At 37.3% G+C, this 26,804-nt stretch overlaps 1 long non-coding RNA gene across 3 annotated transcripts; it reads right to left on the bottom strand.

Moving 5' to 3' along the window:
* Nucleotides 1-325: 325 nt before the first annotated feature.
* LOC135220218 (uncharacterized) lies at nucleotides 326-25,603 on the bottom strand. Of its 3 annotated transcripts, XR_010315611.1 has the most exons (5): nucleotides 25,550-25,603; nucleotides 21,300-21,396; nucleotides 14,159-14,295; nucleotides 3,266-3,418; nucleotides 326-489 (listed from the first exon to the last, which is right to left on the bottom strand). It is a non-coding gene; the product is annotated as an uncharacterized LOC135220218 (long non-coding RNA). The 3 variants fall into 3 exon arrangements; XR_010315610.1 differs by lacking the exon at nucleotides 3,266-3,418; XR_010315612.1 differs by lacking the exons at nucleotides 326-489; nucleotides 3,266-3,418 and adding an exon at nucleotides 4,479-5,335.
* Between the last annotated feature and the right edge of the window lie 1,201 nt (nucleotides 25,604-26,804).

The following is a 26,804-nucleotide window of genomic DNA, read 5'->3' as shown; positions in this document are numbered from 1 at the left end:
CACTGCAGGCCCTTCAGTACACTACTGGTGTTTTCGTAAAGAAACAGAAGTGCACTGGAAGTGTCGGCAGTGCGTTCGTCCCTTATGCACAAATTTCAAGAATTTACAGATTGGTGGTTCTGCTGAACTAGTCCCTAAAAGGAACTGGATGAGTTTTGCAACGTGAGTTCGAGTGGTTGGACAGCAAGAAAGTGAACTGGAACAGGGTTCGAAGGGACGCTGTAAAGTTTTGAAAATCGAACACCTCTACAGTGCACCCTCATGAGCTGCCCTGATGGCACTACCAATGTAAGATGGGTGGGCGTATTGACCATCTCTGTTTGCTGTGACTTTTGGAAGACCAAAAATAGGTGGGAAGGGGTAGCGTCATTACTACCCTGACGATACTTCACTGTCGTGTACGTCCAGTTCCGTTTACTGTCTCGTTCGTCGTGTACTATGTCCAGTTCGGCTCGACCAGCAATCTGGTATTTGAAGTTCAAACGCCATCTGCAAGAGGTGATAATTCTGTATGACTGATTATGAAATAGAGGTCTTGACGACCAAGCGCCGAAACCCAGGATTATTCAGCTCCCTAATGAAGTTGAAATATAAATTAGTATGATTAATTATTCATAAGTTACTGAAGCCTGTCCAACAGCAGAGAGGTGTCAATCACGATTAATTAATTTGAACTCCAAATAATGGCAAACATGCTACAGGCACTTCAGTTCAGGGGACGAATTACCCCAGTGTTACGAAAATCAACTTAAGAATGAAAAAAAAAATACATACTATCCTTGTCAACCACGCTGCTTCATGAAAAAGATTTTCAGAAAAATTGAAGGTTGGATGACTTGAAAGCCCATCTGTATTTTCTAAGATTAATAGTCAGTTGGTAATAGTATTAATAAAATTGAAATAATGTTGAATATGCCAATACCGAAGTGTTAGATTTCAGCGACTTCTTGTCCATCTTGTTAAGAGGATCCATTGCATAAAAAAACTAATCATTTAGGTTAATTTGAATTTAGGTACTGGCCCCAGATGACATCACCTTCATCTACATTTTTCTGTATTTTTAAAATTTACTTTTTTTCAAGTCAGCGCTAATGGCCTTCTTGGCCCCAGTGCCTAAATATCATACATCCACCCATCAAGTCAGCGCTATGGTTATTTGATTTGTGCATTTAAGCATCATTAACAATTCCGTCTCGTTGCATATCAATGTTTTTTCAATCTGGGATCAACAGATCTTCCTGAATCTCCTATATAGGCACTTACAATCTGAATAGGGGACAAAGCACACCACTCCTTTATTGTTTTCGCTTCGAATATTACATAATTACTTAGTTTTACCTGCTGTACATGGCTAATTGCATAAACAGCATGGATATTTATTTCTTAATTCAGAAACTAATCCATCATTACTCTTCCAACATGGTAGGATAAAGTTAGGTTTTCTATCAAATTAGTTTTAAGTAATAATTTTTTATGACCATCAAATAAGTATACTTGTAAACAACATGTGTATTAATTTCTTAATTCAGGATATTTATTTCTTAATTCAACCACTAATTTATCATTACTTTTCCAACATGGTAAGATAACGTCAGGTCTAATGCCTAATTCGTTTTAAATAAACTGTGTAATGTATTTTTTACACATGCTTCGAATAAAGTGTTTATTGGTAAAAGGATAAATTTAAAACAAAATACACAGAAAGCGAAGCAAGTTGAAGCTTCCCTCATTTGGTCAGTACCTAATTTTCACTTGAATGATGGAAACTACCAATTTGACAGTTTATCATCCTATTAACTACCATAGCAAAGGCAATCCTTGAACATCACCACTGAAATTCATGCGTCAAACAGATTTGCTTTCTTAGGTATTTAACAAAGAACTAGAGCAGAACAAAATTTAGCCTAAAAAGCAAACTGGCTATTATAACAAATACACAACCTTTCCAAATAGTTAGACAAAAGTCAGATGCTTCTTTGTCTTGGACTAGTTAAGGAAAATAAGTCGCGCAAAGTTCTATACCATTCATGCAAGACGACATTAATTTATTTGTAACGGTAGCAAAGCAAATAAGTGGATTTAATGCGACCAAAGTTTAACTATCAGTGACCTGAGCAGCTACAAATATCAGTTGTGCTAAATCGTCTCATCCCATGTATTAGCATTAGAGGACTAATGTATACTCAAATACGAAGTTTATGAGTGAAATAGAGCCTGATTTTCCATTTTCTAGCTACATCAAGGAACACGTTAAATAAGCAAATTAGAATGATTAACATTCGAGGCTATTACTCTCAATAGTACTTTCAAGTTCATACTGCGAGAAAGGAACCTTAGGCCTTTATTGAATTACGTGTTGTTTTTTAAGGAACAGCACCTGTGTGAAAGAATTACAAAAATAAAAATTTGATGCAGGATTGAAGCTCCTCGCTTGAATTCAGAGTCCATAAACACTTTCAAACAACTTTTGCCGATGTATAACCTGCGAAAATGGCTGAATGGCGTTAAAGAATGAGAAAATGGTACCATGACTGCTGATGATAGTCTGCGCTCGGGACTGAATATTTTTTCTCCCACGAATAGATGAAAAACTGGAGATTAAGCAACTGACTGAAGGGAACAAAACTAAGAGGAGAATACTAAGCTAAAACTGGAAATTAGAGCAAGAGATTACATCACTCGGGGACAAACCAGCAATTGTAGATTGTAAATCAGGCAGTAAGGACGTCTTAGACTACTCAGGCTACAAGACAGATGTCACCTTTGTCAACTGTGAAAACATTCATACAAAAATAGCATTACCAAGAGATGTATTAGCAAAAAAGAAAGATTTACTCACAAAAGTATATCAAGAAAATAGTCCTAAACACCAGCAATGATGGCAAAAGTGACGGTAGCTGACAAAAGTAGTAATATGGAGATGAGATAGAGAGGCGATAAAAGACACTAACTCTGAGAATGAACAAGATGTACCCTCTTAAGTTCTGTAGTTGGAATACAAACAGTCTGGCAAATAGACTAACTGAATTACAACAATTTGCTCTTCAGAATCAGGTGGACATCATATGTCTGCTGGAAACCAAAGCACATGCCCACACATTATATAGCCATTCCAGGATACACTGTCTCAAAAGATAGTGTCCAAGCCCAAAAGAATGGATGGCAAAACAATAATGAGTAGAGGGCTAATAACATACTACAGAGAGAACCTAGCTGTGAAAAAATGTACAAACCCAAGACTAGGTGCAAACACAGACTGCCTTACCATAGGAATGCATGAGGAGAGTGGAAGGGAGCTAATCAGTGTGAAACACATTCCCCAGCACAGGTCCTGGACATTGATAGTAATAACCTACTGGCACAGGATAATCCCTTGTTAATAGTAGGTAATCTTAATGCAGTACATCCAAAGTTAGCTCTGCAACAGGGAGGAGAAATGTAAATGACATACATCTGTACAAATATCTCATGAGCAGAGAAAACAAAATAACCATTCTAAATGATACAGAAGCGACACATATTAAAGAAAACAAGCTTGACTACACCTGTATAGTTGAAGATTCAGATGTGCAGCACAACTGAGATAATATATATCCTAACATCAGACCACTTTGGTATCTATGCCGAGATTCAAAGAAAGATCACAGCACGAAAAAAAATCAATATACCTAGAAGATTAGAAGACAGCATCAGAGAAAGTATGAATGTTTGGTATGATGGCTACGAAGCTAAGAGCTGACCAGTATAACGAGGATATTATAAAAAGCTAGAAGAACTGCTAAAGCACACACATTAGCAGAGGAGAGAACCACAAAAACCACTAAGAAGCTGATATAATGCAGATGATGCAGCGAAGAGGATCAACAAGCAGTATAGCAAGGCAAAGTAGTAGTGGATGAATAAACCCAGCCCAGAAAACCTAACAATAGTATATAGAAGAGTAGAGAAACAAATCCAAGATGTTAAAAAGAACTCGAGAGAGGTACTGGGTTAAGTTTATGCAAGGCATCAATGAAAAAAACCCTCGTGAGGTTGCAAGGAGTGTGAGGATAGCCCAAGGGAAGTAAAATAGGGAACCACTCCATCCCAATCCAAGAGAAAGAGCAAATTGACAAAGTGGGCATCTAATGCTAGTAATGACGCATTACCCATCAAAGTTAGAGTGGTAGTTGAGAAGAGGATAAGGAAGAAAATAAATTAAGGGAAGCACTTAAAAAGACAGGGAAGTGCGATGACAAACCCTGCACAGAGCAAGAACTGCAGGAAACTCTAAAAGAGTGGGAAGTCTACTGCAGCGGGGTTAGATCGGATTACATATAACGCTATCAGGGTTTTCACAACATTGAGTGGAAATCTAGTTACAAAGCTTTACAACATATGGTCAGAACAGCCCATACCCTGAACATGGACGAAGTCATAATACCAGCGCAAAACCAGGAAAGCCAGATGAATTTCGTCCTATTTCATTGACATCATGTCTGTGCAAGGTATTTGAAAGAATTTTATTAATAGGCATCATTTCTTTATTAGGAAAAAGCTTTAAAAGAATTTATATGGCTACATAACTGGGAGGAGCATAAGTCACTATTCATAAAGAAAGTGTAGCATTAGGGTTCAAATAGTGTTCATAGATATAAAGGGGTCCCTTGATAGGGCTAGCCATATAATTATTATGAATGAGTTGGCAGAAATGATAGAAGGAAGACTCCTGCAGCTCATATTGGATTACCTAGCAGACAGACTTAGGTTGTGTTTACTTTGAAGGTGTACAATCAAGTTGGGAAAAATGGAATTGGGTATCCCTGAAGGTGGTGTTTTATCACCTATTCTTTAATATTCTAATGAATGAACTAGGAAAAATTGATATACCAAGAATCATAATAGCCATATAATGCAGACGGCATGTAGTACAGGCCAGCACAGATAAGGAAATAAAAAAGGCAATTAAGGCTTACACATCGTTATGTAACAGCATAGGATTAGTCATATCACCTGAAAAGACTAAAACGTTCGCGCAAACGCCTTCTTTGAAAAGTTGCATGTGGCTCTGATGGTGCAAGTGTACCTACGATAAAATGACTTTATACATCTATAAAATCAATAATTGACTACAGTGGTAGCATGTTGCTGCCACTGAAGAACTATATTGGTATTCTAGAAGTCATCCAGAACACGGCTGCATTTAGCATAATACGGGTATCTAAAAGCGTCAGGCAAGAAATATTGAAGAATGAGGCAAGTCTGCATCCAATACATCACAGAATAGCATGAACAGCAATCATCCAGTTGTATAGGTCCATCATGACGGATGACGATGCTCTAATTCACAGATACCCTAAAAGATTAAAGAATGATTGAGTTACTGCAGCAAGATAATTAATAGATGATTCTAGCATGAACGAATACCTAGACATAACCAAGACAAATGGGAAAGGCATTCCTCGATGGAGCATACCAGAGACTGAGATATTACTATCAACTTCAAAAAGGAAAAAGGAAAAGATGAATCCTACATTGGTGAAGAATTACTATTTTCAGAGGGTGGACAGTATTCAATGGGAGCGGGTACATTAGTACGTATACATACAGATGGGTCACTTCTGGAAGATGGTAGAACAGGAAGCTGGGTGACTGTGTATCAGAATGGACAGGAGGTATACTCTATCATTACGATCATCAGATGGATGCTCCATATTACAGTCAGAACTCTTATTATTTCGTGGAGCGTGAAGAGATTACTCATTATAGGCCACAGGGACTGAGTGAAGATGACCTACTCAAGCATTTTCTACAACTTCGTGTGCTGAAAACGGTTATGACTACTCATCCAAAATTTGCTTGCTCCAGATAGTCGATAGACTTTTATACACTATCATTGGGCATAAATTAAATTGTAGTACGTCTTATTCTGTTACCTGACAGCATCATTAAAACTGTTGTATTTCTACTTTTTTTATAACTTTCATAAAATTTTGTGTTGACCTAATCTAAACTTAATTCTGTTAAATAATTGTATATTGTGTATTAACTAAATTATAGCACATCTTATTCTGCAGTTACCTGTTAGCATCATTAAAATTGTTTAATATTTTTATTATAAAGTTTATATAAATTTTTTTATGTTGACCTCATTTAATATGTAGTAATTCGCTTAAATAATGATCCGTATTTGCATACTGAGCATAAACTAAATTGTACTTCCTATTCTGGAGCTTACTGTTAGCATCATCAAAACTTGCATACCTAATTTTTCTTATATTTAAACTAAATTTGATGTGTTGACTTCATCTGAATGTAATTCATACTGTCAAGTAATTATTTCAAGTTTTAACGTGTTATGATTGTTCATTATTTACTCTAAAGATACCACATGCTACTCCGTAGCAATTGTGTACCTCGACAGAAACCTGAAAAAATGTATATTTTGTATAGCAGACATTAAAATGATTTCATATTGAACATTATACATAAAGGTTTCCATATTTTATAATATTTAAGACAAATTTTGCAGTGCAGTCTTTTCATATATTGCAATTTCCGTATATACTAGTTATCTGCAAGTAACTATTTTGTAATACTACCCGAGTATCATATCAGCCCTGATAAATGACGTTTGTCTAGTAATCAATAGCTTGGAAAAGGTCTGTATAAAGCCACAGTCGTTGCTATTCATTCAAGAGGGCTTTCCTTTCCCCTAGACGCATACCGCGTCCGGGTTCCCTGTTGTGCTGTACTTTAAGCTTTTTTTTTTTTTTTTTTTTTTTTTTTTTTTTTTTTTTTTTTTTTTTTTTCACAAAGTCTCTCTCTCTCTAATACAATACAAAATAGGAATCTTTCTTTTGTAGAAGACATGCCTAATGGCAAGTTAATTCTCATGACTTTGAAATCTTTTTCGAATAAATTTTAAATTACGCATCTTCTGTATAATATTTCTCCGTAGAGAGTCACGCAACATTCACTTCGAAAGTCTAACACTAATTTCTCTAATTTGCAAAAGGGAATTCATGCTCTATAATTTAAAAATGAAAGGGTTAAAAGTTATGAAATAATAGCCCTTGCCACCACTCACGTGGGAATTTATTTTAGGTAACTTCTGTCAAAGTCAGAAACGGCAGAAAATTGTATTACTTGAACTTTAATACCCCAGTGGCATTTGAGATATTAGGCTGGCATGCTAACAGTATTAGCTGTTCATATTACGACGGTATCGCAGTCGATTATTGCTGTTAAACGCAGTCTATGAGATAGGCAAAATGCGTCCAGGTCTAGCTTGAGTAATTGCTGTCTATTTTTTCAGAAATTTAGAGAGAGAGAGAGAGAGAGAGAGAGAGAGAGAGAGAGAGAGAGAGAGAGAGAGAGAATCATATTTGCAATGAAATAAAGTAATTTTAAAAAACCACAAGAACTGGCAAAGGCATAGGTTTTCACAGCTAAAGCCAAGTAACAACAGTAGAAGTGCCAAGATATTGATAATATAGTTACTGTAATAATGACAATAGTAGCAATATTAGTCCCAAGACAAGTAATAACAATAAAAGCAATCCTGAACAGCAGTATTGACTGTGGTAATAGCAGAAGATAAAACAGCAGTAGTAGTCTCATTAAAATAGCAGCAACAACGTGGTTTAGTGACGGTAGTACCTAATGGTGTGAGCGTTGCAGTGACAAAATTGGTAAAAAGAGAGACGCATTAAGCAGAAATCGCAGAGTCCATAACAAACCTACTCAAAAATGCTTTCAGCATGATGAATAGTTATACTTTTCTAAGATCGCTCTGGTGCGGCCAGGTAGAAAAGGCAGTTGTCATATCTACGGGTATGTCAGTCCCTAAATGCTTCCCGCAGATACAATCCTTCTAGGAGGATTCGCTTTAGACCTTGGAAGTCGAGGGAAAGGGTTTGCTTCTTCCCTGTTAATTTTTTTTTTTTTATTTTCATTCCCGATTCTATTTAGCTATTCCTTCTTTTTCTTTCTATAATTATAGATGCGCTGAATGGCCTGATGGCTCCGGTGTTTGGACTTGAGACAATTTCATAAGTCAATAGATCTATTATGCCATTAGAAAAGACAACCACTCATTCCTTCTTTACATAACATTTTTATCAAAATCATCCAAGTCAGTCACAGGACTCACTTTCTCTTTTCTTTTTTGAAATACTAGAGATTTCACTATGTTTAACGTCTCTCTTGCTTCCTTATTATGTCTACGAATAGTCAATTCTGACACTTTTATTGCTTCAGATGTTCTCTGGATAGTCTTCGAAACATCAGTTAAAGGACCTTCATGATGTTTTTTTTATAAAATGAAGTATTTTAGGAAATTATAGAATATTTCCTTGGTCTCAGGCGGTGGGTGAAGGAGTTTGCAAGTCATTTGGGCTGTCCATTCATACTTACCACAGTGGGTGATCGAGAGCGAATATCTTTTAGATATTGACCATGACCTTATAATTCTCTTAAAAATCATAGGTCCCCTAAACGCAGATCTGGCATCGCCGGGGAAAAAATATGCCATATCTTCATTTTCGTTAATGAAACCGAGGTTTTAACGAAGAATATACGAAATTAGATATATTCAAAATATGTGATGGAAACAAAGAACCACATTTCAATTAAGAAAGGAAAACTATTTCAATAGACTCCATGATAATAATATAATTACCATAACATGAAAATTGGCAACGTACGATATCTGTACAAGCCACACCACAGCGATCTTAGAAAAGTAAACGCACTTGTAGTTACCTAGTGAATCCTCAAATAAACCACATCTCCCCCCCCCCCCCCCCCCCACCCCTCTCTCTCATTTTTAAATAGTCTTGCGAGATCAAAAGCGGGAAAGAACCAAAACTAGGGATGCTTTTATATGAACTAATTCTCATTGCTACTCATGTGTTCGCAAAGCAAAATATGAAGTTTCGTACATGCCCTCATAGTTCGCGGCTAAGGACATTTATTTTGTCAACTACAGAAAAGGCAGTCAAGGTAACTGAAATTTTGTTCATTCGAAAGACATGGTCCGACTTCTAAATTAAAATAATTTGCATAGTGTAAATTATGATTTTAAGAAGAAAAATCTTTTATCGTTAAGTGAAACGAATTGCTTATAATAGTTTAATATATAAAACTGCAACTAATATCAAATCTGAACAAAGAATTACTACTCTGCATTTAAATGATATGGTCCGATTTCTTCATTAAAATCATTTGCGTATTGTAAATTGTGAATTTAAGATGAAATATCACTAATCGGAAAGTGAAACTAATCGTTTATCATAATTAGAGATATGGAATAGCAACTAATATCAAACCTGAACCACCACCCCCCCAAAAAAAATTATCTGCATGTTAATATTCGAGACAACATAAAAACGTCTGAACGGCGTTAAAGAATTTGAAAATGGTACAAAAATTTTATATGGAAGTTTTGTTGAACTTCAAATACAAATATTTTTTGTTTCCAAAATATATTTTATTTAAGCAGCAAATTCATTTTGTAGGAGGAATCAAATCTAACAAAAATTCTTAGAATAGGAAGGTTACTACTGAGGGTTTAAAACTTATATATTAGTGGTTCCCAAACTAGGGGAAATTTCCCCCTGAGAGGAAATTTGAAGCTACCGGGTGGGGGGTGGGGGAAATATTTACATTACCTACTAACTAAAAAAATCTCAGATAGGTTTTCTCATGTCCTTTTATGTCCTTTTATTTGTCACTAACTGCTCTCTATGGCTATGTGCTCTATCCACTTTACTCTGTAACTGTATGTTTATCAGTATATTTGTACATTTGAAAAAAAAATGAGTAAATAGTCAGTGTGTTTTAACTATTCTTTCCTTCATACACATGAAGGGGGAAATCTGGATGGTTGAACTGGGTGCAGGGGAAAAAAGAGTTTGGGAACAACTGCTATATATAGTGATTCCTAACTTGGGGCCTGAGAAAATTTTGATGGGCGTGGCGTGAGATCCCTGAACATATTTTAACAATGGAGCCCAAGGGTCTTGCTGAAATGGACTACACATTCTTTTGTTTTCGGTAATTACGTACATTCTTTTTGCTCAACAATTAGAATAGGATATAAACGGAAACTATAAAAAGTTAGCTTATAATGGGACTTGGAGCAAGCTTGGGGGTTGGCGGGTGAGTAAAGTAAGTAAGTTAGCAATTGTTTGGGTTTATTACAATTTAGTACATGAAATTATCAGATCTGCCGTTCCCAGTCATAATCGATCTTTTCTCACGGTGATATCTCTCTTAAAGGGGCAACAACAACAGAAGCGCCTTAATTAAACTGTTCTTTAACAAAGAATCCTGTATACTTTCAATTACTGAAGGCATTCTTTGTTTTATATACGGGCTGTTGAAAAGCAAGAGGCTGCGCCATCACAAGACTGGCTTATTCGTACTACTATTCTTTGTATCAACACTACCAAAGATAACATGTCCCAATTTTCTTTATTCTCGCTTTCAAAGAAAACGAATGGAAGGCCTTACTATGGAATTTAGCCATTTCTTCAACGTGATTTTTCGACAAAAATTAGAAGCAATCATCATAGATCATCTGTACTTTGAAAATTAATTGTTTTAAGCTATTATTATTAAAGATTCAAATTAAAATCGGGTAAAATTATTATATCTTTGCAGATATAAAGCGGGAGAGAAATATCACCATAATAAATGGACCTATATAAGTTTTTCTTTCAGTTTGCTTATATATCTAACCGCACCAAAAGCCTGTTAAACAATTTAATTCAGCATCAGCCACTATTACCTTCTATGTCTCATTATCTTATGAGTATTTTTGGTCGGAAAAAAGCAGCTCTTAGAACATTGCAATATTCTCAGAATTCCTTGGGACTGACCTTTTTTAGTCTCAATGACGACTAAAAATCCTACGAGACATGGATACAGTTTTTTACAAGTTAACATATGACCGCTCTAAAATTCATTACCGTAACTGAACAATTAGTTTTAAGACCCTCCAATAACAGCTGTTATTAGTGAATTTGCAGGTTGTGCAGACAAATACGCCTGCTATTGAGGAGACTGACGATAAAATTGACAAATCCGCCACAACGTCGTTGGATTTACTAATTATCCTTAGCACATGCAACAGTGTTTTTATAATTTTAAATCCGTTAGTATTTTGAAAGATTTTAGTCTTATTCGTAAACTTGCTTTTGTTTTGCTACTTCCCCTACCATCCCCCTCAAAAGTCAGCAGACTAAGCCTAAAGATTTGTAAAATTTCGTTAGTACGCAAAGTGATTATCGTTTTTATCATAAATTAAACCTTGAGTTTTTATCTTAAAATGTGTCCCTAATGTTGCTGTCTTTGCAGATTTCTAAGATATTAGAAAATCATGAGGATGTATTATTGTCAATTTATATTTACGACTCTCAGGGTCAAGTCATGGGCCCCCGAAGGTGTACGAAGCCCCACCCCCTTCCCCCCGTAAAGATAAAATCCGGTGACATAGGATAAGTCAGGTGGAAAGAAAGATTAGGTTAAAGTTATTCTTAATAATATTGTTTTCTGAGAGGATTTTTAAACATTCTTTTCATGGAATTCCGTATACATACTATACATTATGGATTTTACCAGCTTTACCATGTTCTATAAATCTATTAAAATTAATAATTGTCACTTGAGAAACTTTGTCAAGTTGCCTACACAGCAACAAGGAAGCACTGTAAACGCAATCGAAATGGGTAAACTTTTTCTCCGTTGCCGATTTTTTTAAAACATTACATCTTAAGCACGAAATATTATTTAGAAAGCTAGATTTAAGCTACGCAATTAACCTTTAAACGAGGGGGCAAAAGTTTTTAAGGTAAATACAACTTTCCAAAAACATGAGCTTCTGAAGATAAAGGTAGGGATCTGAAAATGTTCAGGATCGAGAATCGTGAAAAAATTTATTGTTCAGCACTCAACGAACATGAAAACCATACTCAAGGGCATTGAAATGTTACCATACACAAATACAAAAAGCCAAATGAACAAACCAAGACAAAAATATGTAGACAAGTTTATGGGTCAACACAAGATATTCACGAGTTCATAAATGTATAAGTTCGGACAATTGTATATATCACTAACGGTAACTTACAATTCTCAAACTTGAAAGCATCACCACCGGTGACTTATAAAAACTCCACTTCTCCGTGAGTAATGCGAACTTGACACTTAGGTGACCAAACCCTAAGATTCACTTAGATCATTATGAGTTTAGTGAATTGTATAATATACGTAACTGGGTTTCAGTGACTTACGTACGTACATCCGTTTAACATTTGAAACGCAAAACAGAAGTTACCACGGTTTGAGTCGATATTGCGATTACGTTTCTGCCACCTCTTCCAAAGTGCCCAGGTACTACAGAAAACCACAGTACGTAAAAACTAATTTCTTTCATGTACTGGACAGGCACTCCAAATTTCGGTTCAACCAACCTCCGAATTCCAGAATCCCACGTCAACTTCTTAATTCTGAATGATTGTGCGTTACAGGTCAATGATTTTACTATTTTAGGCATTACGAATATATCATGGCACTATACTGTGACGAAAACGCATTACGAATATCAAGAACAATTGGTCACAAATTTGAACTGACAAAGCAGACAGAAATTAACGAAAAATTAAACATGAAATGGAAGCCGCCAATTCAAGAAAGTAACAGAACTGAACCTTGCAAAGCGGTTAGCCTATTACACCAAGTAAGGATGGCGAAGGATTGGTGGATGGAGCCCAAAAATGAATGAGTTAAGGATTCTATCTTCAATTGCTTGCTTCACTCTTACTTCTCCGGAACCCACTTCACGCATTTCCTATCAAGAAAGCATTATCTTTAATCCATATCCAGTATCATTTTGCTCGAGTTTGAAAGTAACCCTATTCAATTCAACGTAAGGGTAAAACAACTACTTGACAAGTACCTAGAACTGGCTCAAAGCCTTAAGTTACCCAAGTCAGTTTGTACTTAGTTACTGATGGCAACAGTAAAATTCACCTGTCTGCGTAGCTAATGTTATTTTTCAATTAAATTTGAAATAAGATTCCCCCATCAAGATAATTAGGTACTGGAGAACAGTAAGAATAATTTTAGGCTTTCACAGTATTCCCAGTTAGGGTCATAGTACGTATATTCAAGCAACTACGCGTTAATTTTCCGTGATAAAAGTAAAATTTCGATAGTTAAACATTCCATTAGAATATGGAATTCATTATACTTTCTCAGGTTTAGTCAAATAGCGTTAAAACATGGATTCTTCATGGATCCTCTGAACAGCGTGTTTTCGAAAATACCCCAACTGTCCACATGTTGATAAAGGTCGTGATAACCTTATTAACAATACTCCAAAGGCATCTGCTCAAACAAGATTTTATTTATTCGATACCATCACTTCGTGTTATATAATCAAGACTTTTCGGAACTAGCAGTTTCCTAGTTTCACCAACAGTTATACACCTAATGTATTCAAGCCGAACTCTGCTCTAAAAGCACTATGAACACTACCAAACAAACCAATTTACCTGACATACAGAGTAACCACCCGACCTACACAATCCAAGCCTAAAGCGTCCAATTAACTAGTTGTGCCGATGCGTGCGACTACCAGATTTACGCCAGCTATATAGACTAAGTTTCTTAAGCAATCTAAGTTCATTTAATTTCGGATAATTGATGCCCTTACGAGGTCCCTATTAAAACTTTTGAGGGCTTCCTGTTGCCCTAACCGCTGGGGTTTTTCAGACATCCTGCAATTATGTCCACAAAATTATACACGGGAATTTTCCTTATTATGAAACAATGGCTGATGCTTAAAATTTGCTTTGTATAGATCTCAATGTTTAGAGTACTATAATCTAGTAAAGAAAAAAAAGAAGGGGGGTGGGAAGCGAGGGAGGTGTTAGCATACCAAAATTTAAGACCAGCTATAATATGTCTAAAAGGTTTCATGAATAAACCCTGAAAATTCATATGTCCCTTTGTACTATTAATCTATAGTAATTTCTGCCAATTATTCACTTAAGGATGATTCACAGCGCTACAATTCAGCCCTACACCACAGGATAAGAAAATTGACCCACTACTTTGCTGATATATTAACATTGGTAAAATAGGAATATAGATTTGAGAAAAATCTTACTTCATCAGTAAATCCCTTTTGCTTTCGTGAAAGTGGTTGAGACAGATGATCAATTAACTTGTATGATCATCAACGACGATGAGACCCTTTTGGAAAATCTTAAGTAACGACGAACTGTTACACAGTTATCCGAAGTTCTGGAAAGAAAAACAACCAAATATTAAATCTTCAGCGTCGTCCAAGGCCATTATCGAAAAACAAAAAGCTTATAACTAACTACACGTATGAAGAAAAGTTCGATTTAGTTCCGCTGCGCAACATGTTTAATATCAGTTGATGGAACTAATGCACTTATTCACCTCTAGATTAAAAGTTTTTCTACCACTAAAGGATGAAAAGTATAATAGCTAATGACAACTTTTCCCTATAGAGAATTACTAAGAAAATAGAATACTACTAAAAAGCTATATCCTAAAATAGTTAATAAAATTATGGAGGAAAAACAATCTTTTTAATCACGAATACTCACCATTAATAATGGAATTTTTTCTTGATCACGAATACTCGCAATTAGTAATGGCTTTCTGAAAACAAGCTGTTAATTCCATTTCACAAGTCGTTAATTCAAGTGTACCTACTCTCTTTCACAACGGAACTTGCAAAAAAATGCACCAATATACAACATCGATTTCAATTGTGTCAGTATATTCTATAATAAACTAGAAAATTAAATATACCATGCAAAATGGGTTATGACAATATTACACTGGTACAAAAAATAAATAAAACGTCAGCCTTTAAATGTGAACATCTAGCCACAAAAATGCTGTATTTATCGACGATCACAAGTCACCAGACCCTATCGCAACAAATTACTTCCTTTCTCTCACCTCATACTCCTGAAGTTTGAGCCAGTCACGAAGCATGGTTTCTTGGGGATGTTGATATCTATGACCATTGTAACTTGGTTGTCAGTAATTTCTAGTTAAGTTTTTGGAAGTTAAACATTGAAGTATTGTATTCTTTCTTTATTAGCTATTTGTCTCCTCACTGGTGGTTATATTGGTGTTTGTTGTTGGCTAACGACTGTTTTATATTTTCAAGTTGTGTTGGTTACGTGGCTGCGCTGCTCCGTTATCCGAGAGATGGGGGTTTACTCTTGTAGGAGTTTGCCTCAAGTGTGTTTCTGAGCCTCCAATCTTGAAGGGCACGACTATTGCTGTTGGAACTTACTTTATTCCTCGCCACATTGCAGAGCTACGTTTTGACGCTGTATAGCTTATTGGATATCCTTACTCTGCAACAAGGACCTTTTATTCTGCATTTTGTGTACTGCCCTTGGTTCAGTAAAAGCCAAGGGGACCTCCCTGTCCCAAGGTAATAATAGTTATACCTATATTTATTGAAATCACGACCTGTGATCCTCTGTTGACGTCATTAGTGGAGCTTGTGAAAGCCTTCCAACACCATAGTTTGGGATCAATTTTCCCTGCCACCCAGACGTGGAGTTAGATATTGTCCTCTAAGAGGAGACCTATAAAGTCGTTTGAGGAAGTTGTTAAGGATATTTAGATTGTATTAGTTAGGATATTCTTACTTTTCGCTTACCTCCTCCTTTCTGGACCCTCTCCCCTTTTTGTATGCATGTGTTGAAGACCTGTCTGTGTAATTTTTTTTATTTTTTTGCAGGAAGATAAGTGTGTTTCTCATTACGTACTGCATTATTGTGGTTCAGGCGTTATTTCTGTCTGAAACATATGTATTAAAATTCTGTTTGTCCCCCTTGAATTGACTTTGCCCTCTTTAGTCCATGGGCCAGAGGCCATTTTTTTGTCGATTGGTACCAATCAGAGGTACAAAACGAGACCGATATTTTCTGAAAGCTGATCCTGTCTACTCTCCAGAACTGTTTGCTGGACATCTGTATCTTGTAGCTTTTTATGTGAAATTCGCAATAAAGAGGACCACCCTGTGCTGAAAATGTTTTGGTTTGTGGGCTTTTCTGGAAATGATGCTACATTACAGTAACACCTATTTATATGATTGAAGAGCTCATATGAAGCACTATGACTTTTGCGTCTCCTAGTTCTTTGCTATTATATAAAAATAACCTTTTTTTCTAAAACTGGTTATTTGTGTAACTGAAGATGTCCATGGATCTTACGTTTGAATATAGTATTCTCTGAACACTTGGGCAAATTATGATTTGCAGTACATTTTGTTGTTGTTGTTGTTCAATATTAAACATGTTGTAATAGTATAGGCCTTTCACTAGAGAATTTGTAACAACTGATTGTTAAAAAGTTATCTTTTAATTTATTTCCGGTATCATGTACATAATTTGTATTTTGTTTTCAGGATTCATCCTCGTCCAGATCGTCATCGGAGTCCATAGATGTGTCACTTTTTTTCATGTTTGTACAGGTTTGCAGCTTACTCTCTTCTGTGCATGGGAGTCCTCTGACGAGGCACTGACACTTTGGAAGCTGACAGATTTTCGCACATTTGCACAAGATGAACTCTAAGATGACTTGAGGTACTTCAAGCTTACCACTGTCTTGTATGCACCAACCATGGCCATCTTGTGGATGTGGTACATCTGGAAAAGGAACCAAACTGCGTCGCCAGACGGCACTCTGGTAGTTGGCTCTGAGTGTGTGTTGTCGAAGGCTGTCCTCGCAAGGTGGTAATTGACCTGAATCTACTGATCCTTTCTTTGCTCGCCAGAGCTGGTAGTGAAGTTCATTTATGCAACTGATGTTTGTTTGGGCTACATATAGATTGCATATGAACTCCTGGAGGGCATCAAATAACTTATCAGTCACATGCCAATGCTCACCAAGTGTAGTGAATGCCTTCTGGAAATTCTGGTTCTGTTGCAGGAGTTTCAATCCTTTGAGTTTTCCTTGACCAACAAAAGCACTGACTGAGTCGCACCCTGTGAATGCATGGAGACCTATTAAGGCATTGCATATATCATGACCCAGGCTTGCAGCGAGTTTGTTGATACTGATCAGTCTTGATCGGTTTTTTGTTCCACATCTCGTGTGCATTTGGCAACCAACGTGTCTGCATAAGGCAAGGGAGATGATCATGACATGTGTCCTCTGCAATCAGTAAGACTGACTTGTATCCAGACTCAGCTGTGTGGCGAGCAAGTAACACCAAGTGTGTGTCGGCTTCATGCATGCATTTCAATTCATCAACTACTGACACTGCATTAGATGTTATCTTGAAGCATCGTTCCTCGAAAGTTACAAAAATCACCTTTTCTTGAAGTTGGTCCCGTCTTTCTTGATTCTCTTGCCAATCGGTGGCAAAGTAGTTGGTCAGTTTGGCTTTGCTCTCGGGGCATGCAAGTAGGTGGCGCCAATTTCGAATTTTGTGGCCATGAATGATTTGCGAAAACGATATTCCTCTGTCTGCCTCTCTTTCTGTTCTTTCAGCTGTTTTGATCGACGAAGCATTGTACCTGTCAAACACTACATCGACTCAAGAACTTGATGTTGATGTTTGCAGTACAGTTCCGAGAAGGCATTCAGACAACTCTGAGAATGTAATGTTGTCTCCTTGCATTTTGTGTACAATCCCCATGCCATCGATGATCGCAGCTGAAGGCAAGTCAATGTGTTCATCTGAAGTCACTCATGCTTCAAGATTACGTGCCAGGGCTGCCTTGTTGGTCTTTTTTGTAGAGCCATCACAATCCACCAATGACCACGGTAAAGGTCCGAGAGGATGCTGGAGAACTTCTTTCATGTCCATTTTCCGGCTACTTGCTATCAGCAGCATTCAAGAGATTCTTTGTTTCCTGATTTAGCTTTTGCTTTCTTTTTCAAACTGTCAATTGACTTCAGCTGCAACTTTTTTCAATGGGTTATAGAAGGCAGTGCCTTTTTTGAGTCTTGAATCATAAACATCTGGTATACCTTCTCTCCCTGATCTTGAGCTGTGAGGAGATCGCTTGCAACACTTTTGGGTGCTGTGATACCGGATGATATGCTCATCAGTTCATCGGAAGGCAGTTCGAAAGGGTTGATCCAGTTACTTTCCAGCACTTCATTTATAGACTGGACATCACGTTCATCCTCCTGAATGTGAGATGCTACCAGGTCTGGATGGTTTAGACCATGATCTTTGAGATGAATATAGGTCAAGCTTTTCTCTCAGTGTCACGTTTTCTCTAGCAAGTTCCTCGAAAGTGATACTGTCTGGAATGACCAGATGTCTGTTGTTATTTCCATAGATGATCTTTATGCACGGTCCAAGTCCTGTTTCAAGTCTGCGTCGTACATGCTTCTTAGTATGTACCTTGATATCAGTTACTCTGTCAGCGTGCATAAATGACACAAGCTTCTCTGTTAAGTTTGTCACGTATGCTATTGGGCATTTGGCAATCAATTCTTGTCTGATGTAGTCAAAGAACGGTTGGTAACCATATGACTCGGTGAGTATGCTGCTTCTTCAGTGTCTTCATGGTCCTTACTGATGGGAAGTTGTTCTGGTCTCTGTCTCGTGTATTCTAGATAGCATGATCTGTGGTAGTGTGCTCCCAGTAGCTACCAATTCACGTGATGTGATGGCCAGGATTCGTTCATCAATTTTCTTCTAGCTTTAAGATCGTTTTTGAGTCAAATATTTGCAGGCAGAGTCCCGTATTGTTTTGTCTGCCCGGAGTCAACTGCCTGAGTCAGTTTTTTACGACTATGGCTTCTTCTAAGATATTGGAGTCTTTGTCACAAAATATGCATTTTGCGGAATAAGTGTGAGACTTACTGGTCCCAGGCTCTCGGGATGTTCTTTGATGTTGAGAAGTTGACTGTCCGAGATCAACACATTCAGCTTCTAGCTCATGCAAAGATTTCTTGTGTGTGAAGTCGTTACGGCATGTTGTTTCACAATATATGTTTGGAACTACTTCTGATTGTGAATCAATTTCAAGTATTGGTCCAAATCTTATCATCTTAGCAGCATTAACAAGTGTCGTCCATGACTCAATGCTCTTGGGTTTGGTCAAGTTTTTCTGTGGTACATATTTGCCACAAAATGCAAATTTAGTGATTTTTACAATACGGCACCATGCAAAAACTTAAAATCCCTCTAACACAAAAAAGCTACAACGTTCGAATGTCCAGCAAGCATTTTTAGAAATGGGATACCATACTGGATGTCTGGTTAAACTGGCTTTTAGTACCTCCAGATGGTACCAGTCAGCCAGCTGGCTCATGGACTACTTATTGAAGTTGGATACTATTCCACCTTTTGTGAACTTAGTATGATCTTTTGGTGAATACTACTTGATAAAAGTTTAGTGTTTTGTGTTGTGGTCAAACCAGCCATCACACCATGACCTATGGAAGATTACAACAAATTCATCTCGTCTAATGTTACATAATTGAAAACAGGCTATCAGATCTTAGAAAAAATAAGTGTTATTAAAATGTTCCTATATGTAATTAGTTCTAAGTTTTAGAAGAAATGGCATGGTGACTTGAGAGACCAGTCAAAACAGTTTTACATGATGAAAACACCCACCCCTAACTAACAGGCAATCTCTGCCCAAAAGGAAATTAAGCCACCAGTTCTAATGGCTTTTAAGGTCACATTGTGGCCTCCGCCAATCTACGTCTCAGGGGCCGCCAAACAACAGCCATTTGTTGGCACTTTTTAAGTAATGTCCAAACTCTAGAGAAACAGGCTATGCACTAATACACGATTTTTTTTCACGATAAAACCTTTGAAACACGATGATTCAAACCTTTAAGGAATCACCTTTAGTCATTTATTAAACAGCTATCCCAAGGGGGGAATTTTGTTTTGTTTGTATGGTGTTTTTATGTTGCATGGAACCAGTGGTTATTCAGCAACGGGACCAACGGCTTGACGTGACTTCCGAACCACGTCGAGTGTGAACTTCTATCACTAGAAATACAATCTGTCACTCCTTAATGGAATGGCTGAGTATCAAACTCGCGACCACCGAGGTGGGACGCCAACACAATACCAACCACGCCAATGAGGCTCTTGGGGGGGAAATTTTGATGCGGGACAAGGCCTATATTAAAAATTAACATGAAAAAAAACACACAAAAAACCAAGTCCATGGTGCATGGGTTCTTTAAAGCATTATATCCTTAAGGAAAAACATACGTAATTAGTTTCGTTAAGTTTTAATAACATAACGCCCCCCACCTCTATTTGAGAAAATCAGTGCCTCATTGTATACCTCAAAGTGTATTAAGACACTGCTTTTAGTTAAAACAAGGGGGCGGGATAATAGTACATTAGAACCCAAAATGTAACCAATGTAAAAAAGAAAAAAAATTACGTAGACCCTCACATCGACCCTAAGAAACAATGGATTGGGAAGAAAGAATAGTAGCCATCAAACACTTACTGATATAAAACAAGTTTTCATTACCAGGAACTAATACGAGGAACTATCATAAAACACACCGTCGTATTAAAAATCACAGCGGACGTATTGTAATTCATTGTTATACAAATTAATTATAATTGAAGTTAAACTCCCAACAAACCTCCGTGATTTCGTTTAAGAGGAAAAGTTTAAAACATTACTGAATACAACGAACCTCATCTGAATTAAGTTGCAAATATCTGAAGGTAAATAAGCCCAAAACTCATATCCTGTGAACGTTTGGGGAATCTAGAAGAGCCATGAAGTTTTCAAGTAGTCCTCGCGAACAATATGAATGACTTAGAAGTACTGGAGACCGTATTGAGTACTACTTAGTAGGCTGTTTATCTGCGTATTTCTACACAGTTTCGCCGCGTTTAGTACTAGCCCGTTGAGGGTCAAATGTCCCTAAAGTAGCACTAAGGATTGTTATTGGAGATTAAGATGGTCTTATGCCAAATGTGGTAAAATGCACTTAAGGACATTTGACTTCCGACGGGTTAGTACTAAACACAGCGAAACAGTGTGGAAACACGCAGGTAGACCGCCTACTAAAGTAGCACCCAGCATTGTATTGCTTTAAAGTACATTGTCATTAGAAAGTTAAAATTACAAGAACAAAATTGATTAGAGGGCCTTATGTAGGCACATGTTCTTGCTCATGAAACAACCCACAACAAAGCCACGTTAAACTCAAAGTTCATGCTCACAGTATCGATAGGGTAATGTATTTCAGTACATCCTTTCTGCACAAGACAATTATTTTTAGTTTCGTCAACTCACCTACCAAACTTCAAATGGAGCGGTGCTCTCGTTACCAAGTGGCACCATGCACCTCGATACTGAGGAACAGGGTTTATCTTCAGACGTAACAAAATTCCTAAAAAAAAAAAAAAATCAATGTTACTCAACTTGGTTGCAAGGTAAGGGAGCCAAATTGTAATAGATTCCCTCAAATTACTTCAAGTACAGCAGGTTAAATATGAACAGTCATTGAAAAATATCAACGAACATTATGCCCTCAAGAGCCACAACCCCACTTCTTGCTTACCGTAACTCCATCACTATGATAGTTACCTACCACTCGTAGTTTTCGTTTTCCCTGCTGACTGACAAAAGGACTTGCTTGAAACAATGACACCAAGAGGAAATAAAAATGGTGTACACAACTCTGTAGCATCAAGGCACTCCTCCCTTTCACAAAAAAAGTGCAATACCTTGATTGATCCTAATCACTTCACGCCATATTTTTTCAAAATGTTCAACACTAGGGGAGCACTAACCAGTTTCCATCTATTAGATAGGCCCAAGATTATCCTCGTTAACTACGAAACCTATGTTCACCAATGGTAACTTAATAGCAAAAAACTTTACTATTTCAAAATCTATTCCAAATTTTGAGACTAGCGGTAATTCAGCACAATTGTTACGTAAAAATTTTGTAGAATAAATCCAAATACTTTTACATCAACCAGGATATTGGATTAGTTTCCTGTTAAGCAATGGAAAAAAATACCTAGGAATGCAATCTTCAACAGCCGATACACTTTTTCCTACGCTAGAAAAAAAATCCTCTATGGCAACTGAATAACGCAACTTTAAATTTAGTCATTGAAAGTGTGCCTACATAAACTCCATCGACCGTCTTTCCACATCTCTGGTGCAAAAAAGCACATACGAAACACTGATCAATAATAAAATTTCCTTATTCCATTTAAATCCATATCTAACAAATGTCTTAAAGTTCCATGAAAAAGACATGTCTAAGGAAATACGGATTACAGTAAAATTCAGTTTAACAGTAAAGATCTAAAGGCAAAGTTTACACTTACGAAATTCACAACACATTCCAGTAATCAGGAAATAATTTTGCAACACTAAACACTTGACAATTCGATTAACATTAAAAATAAAAATGAAGCTGGAAGCATGAGATTCAATGACCCAATAACAGTTTTACTCAAGTTAGATTTAGCAGAGAAATTTTGATAGAAGTCAGGTATAACAGGACTATCGAGTCACTTCCTGTTTGTGTAAAAAAAATCTAAAATACCCTCCTTCTCTGTAACAAAAGCTTTTCAAAAGAATAACTCCGCACGGACTGCAAGGAACGTAACCGCGAATACGACATCCACTAGGGATTGGGGCGTCCAATGTATTTCGCAGTGTTTAGTACGGGCCCCTGGGGGTTAATTACAGTCGTCCGCCCAAAAATAACGGTAAATTCTTAATAAGCAACCCGAATACTATAGGAAACTAATTTCCAAACAAATACCCGACGCGGAGTTAAGATTTACCTTAAATGCAAATAAAACGTTCATGTATATAAACTACGTCCTTAATTTATCCGAGTGAGAATACTTTGCAACTAAATATATAGATTCTCCAGATACTTACCATAAAAACTGCGATAAATAAACTAACCGTATTTGTAATAAATGAACAACCTAGTAATTCGGAAAACATTAAGCATTATAGAAAGCGAAATTCACCGACTGGCAGATTTACAAAACCTACTGTGAAGTAGTGATGCACAAATGGGGTAAGATACAGTATGCAAAAGGGACATGGATGCATTTACTCGAATTTCCGAATGAATCTTGAATAGGAAGGCCATTTACTACTGAAAAAAAAAAAACTCCGCCTCGGGTATTTCTTTGGAAGTTACAGTTTTCTGTAGTATTTGGCTTGCTTAAGGATTGTTAACTTTGCGGGGTCGACACTGATGAACCCCCAGGGGGTAGTACTAAACATGGCGAAATACATTTGACGCCCCAATACCTAGTGGCTGTCGCATTCGCGGGAACGTTCCTTGCAGTCCGTGCAGAGTTATGCCTAGAATTACCGCAGTTTACTCAACTCCCAGCGAGTTTTGTAAACCAGGATTAATAGAGTATTAATCCTGTTTGTAAACTGTCCTCCCGCACGGACTACAAGGAACGGTCCTGCGAATACGACAGCTACTAGGGATTGGGGCGGCAAATTTATTTCGCCGTGGTTGGTATTGGCCCCTGGGGGTTAATTACAGCCTACCACCCCCCATAAATAACGGTAAAGTCTTGATAAGCAACCCAAAAACTATAGGAAACTAATATCCAAAGAAGTACCAGACGCGGAGTTATTACCTAGATGTACCGTTCATGAACCTCGGTATTGTTTTGTAAACGGCCCTAAATAGAATTCATAAGGTCTCCCATGATTTTTTCAGTGTAACAAACATTTTTTAACCAGTAACGGTAATTAAATTATGTAACAAATAACGTACTTAAATTATGTAACCAGTAACTTACTTAAATTATGTAACCAGTAACGTACTTAAATTATGTAACCAGTAACGTACTTAAATTATGTAACCAGTAACGTACTTAAATTATGTAACCAGTAACGTACTTAAATTATGTAACCAGTAACGTACTTAAATTATGTAACCAGTAACATAACATACTTAAATTTTGTAAACAGCAACACAACATACTTAAATTTTGTAACCAGTAACGTACTTAAATTTTGTAACCAGCAAGGCAAAACCACTAAAAACTAGCATTTTACTTATGATCGTACCTTAGTAATAAACCACTGATGATTCTTTTACAAAACCTTAAGAGAAATGCAGTAAAGAGTCACCACTACCGAACAATCTATTAATCAGGAAACTTTTAGAAACTTAGGGTATAGACACTTTCCACCTACTGCCATGCTGTTTGTGTGTATGGCGTTTTTCCTTTGCGTGGAACCAGTGGTTATTCAGCAACGGGACCAACGGCTTTACGTGACTTCCGAATCACGTCGAGAGAACTTCTATCACCAGAAAAACACATCTCTGACCCCACAATGGAATGCCCGAGACTCAAACTCGCGGCCACCGAGGTGGCACGCCAACACCATACCGACAACGCCACTGAGGGGCTTGCCATGCTGTTGCACTGATTAAAATTTCTAACCTTGTAAACTATCCTTTAAGCTAGCAGGCTTACCGTTTCCTGTACGGTTAAGACCCCAGGCACTTAATTCCTAAAATACACCACGAAAAACCTACACTAACAAAACTGCAGCAAATTAGCTAACTAAATTACATCTTTACCGATCGTTTTCAAAGAGCTCTAAAAAAGTAAAACCCTCTAAGGGATCGGAATTCTGGAGAAAATTCGGGAGTTTTCATTCTCAACTTTGTAATCTAATCAATCTAACCAAACGAAGGGATCACCTGAAGATTAGTGACCCCTAATACCTCTCCTGAAGAAAATCGACCCCAATATTTTCCTCCTGAAGAAAAGCGACCCCAATAGTTTCCTCCTGAAGAAAAGCGACCCCAATATTTTCCACCTGACGATAAACGACCCCTGCTTGTTGGTGTCTCCAATCTTCAGGTGACCCAAAAAATAATCCAACCTACTGTAACCCCTGTGGCTAGTGCACGCAGCGCAACATTACCTCTTGTCAGAACATACCGAGCTTGCCAAGAATCTAAATATGCGAATAAGGCGCGAAGCCCCATTCCGCCAGGGCCTTACTGTAACCCCTGTTAATTCCTCACCTTTAGAAAAGCGACCCCAATATTTTCCAACTGAAGAAAAGCGACCCCAGCATGTGTTGGGGTTGCTTTTCTTCAGGTGATCCAAACGAAGTTCCTATCCTTTCGGAATTTTTCATTTACGTAGACTTGAGGAAAACATTCACAACTAAAAACCGAAGGGTAATTCTACAGAACAGTTCCGCACAGACTGCATGGAACGTAAACGCGGATACGACATCCACTAGGGATTGGGGCGTCCTATGTATTTCGCCGTGTTTAATACTGGCCCCAGGGGGATAATTACAGACGTCAGAATAAATATTACTTAAAATTCTTGTTCAGGAGGTAAAACGGATTAGAAAACCGCAACTGCCATAGTCTAGGCTGCCGCGAAATAGTACTGTAGATCTACCAACCGAAGTAACAAGAACGTGCAGTCATCCACACATGATATATGAAGAGCACTTCACTGATAACCTTCATTACACAAACCTAAAAGTCATTCAGCGGTTGCACTCACCCCAACACACATTTGTTCTTTACTCATCTACAGCCACTTGTAAAAGACTCGGACAACTGCCTCCCAGGTGCGATGATAAATAAGACAAGGACCAAAAAGTAAGATGTTCTGCTGCTTGGACTCCTTGCTTTGGCACTCTTGAAAAAAAAAATAGTGGCGCCATCTACAATCTGGTTTCTGTATCAAAGTTTAGATCTTATAGAAGATCTACATTTCACCTTCCAAGAAGCATTACTGAGAAGAAAGCCATATAATTCTTTGTAGAAATTCTCAAAACGTAAGTATGGTTTATATCTATTATGGATGTATCAATTTTGACAGTAATCTTACAGTCTGGTAGCCATTTTGGTTTCGTATTGAGTCATCGTTGAAGTAAAAAAAGAGAGAGAGAGAGAGACAGAGAGAGAGAGAGAGGTAGAGAGAGAGAGATAGAGAGAGAGGCAGCAATCTCCATACGCAGCATAAACCTAACGTATTGGAATTTTTATTTCAGTCCATGACCATCTGAGAGAGAGAGAGAGAGAGAGAGAGAGAGAGAGAGAGAGAGAGAGAGAGAGAGAGAGAGAGACTGTACATCGCTCGTAGACAGTATTTATGCAGAATATTCCCTACTGACCGGCCTTCTCTTGATATGTTCTCTAGGTTCATTCAACCTAGCGTTCACTTCGAAAGAAGGGAAATATCGTCTACAGAGACTTCGAATCTTGAATACCAGTGATTCTTACTTTCCTTTTACTGCCAAGCTTTGGATGTTTTTATCTTACTCCTGTTTTTCATTCTTTAAATAGCCTGCCCCATACGTATTTGCATTAAAATATAAAAATAAATAAATGGAATAACCATATCTTTGTTTCACCTGGAATTACCTCGTGCCTCCCAGAAATAAACTTCATTTCCTTTAGAAGAGAGTCCAGATTTCACTCGGCTGCTCTATATGACTAATAGTTCTCCGAAGAAAATGTCTCAAATAATAAGTGTTTGAAATTTCCTCTAGTTACAAGAAAATTGCAATACATTTCAGTTCCTTATTTAGACGATATATTAAAAAAAAAAAAAATCTTTAGAAAAAAAGAAACTGGAGATAAAGAGGACAGCTTCCAAGTTTTGGCGAAGTTACAGTAAGCCGACTGACTAATACCTGTTCCCATTCCGCAGAAGAACGCCCTTCTAACTGCAAATGGAACTGACATAATGAGACGCCACTCTGTGAACTAAGCCACTTATATGAATTAAAAAAAAACATTGTCAATCCTGA

Source organism: Macrobrachium nipponense, chromosome 1 (assembly GCF_015104395.2).
Source record: "Macrobrachium nipponense isolate FS-2020 chromosome 1, ASM1510439v2, whole genome shotgun sequence".
NCBI lineage: Eukaryota > Metazoa > Arthropoda > Malacostraca > Decapoda > Palaemonidae > Macrobrachium > Macrobrachium nipponense.
This window is presented reverse-complemented; position numbering and strand designations above follow the sequence as displayed.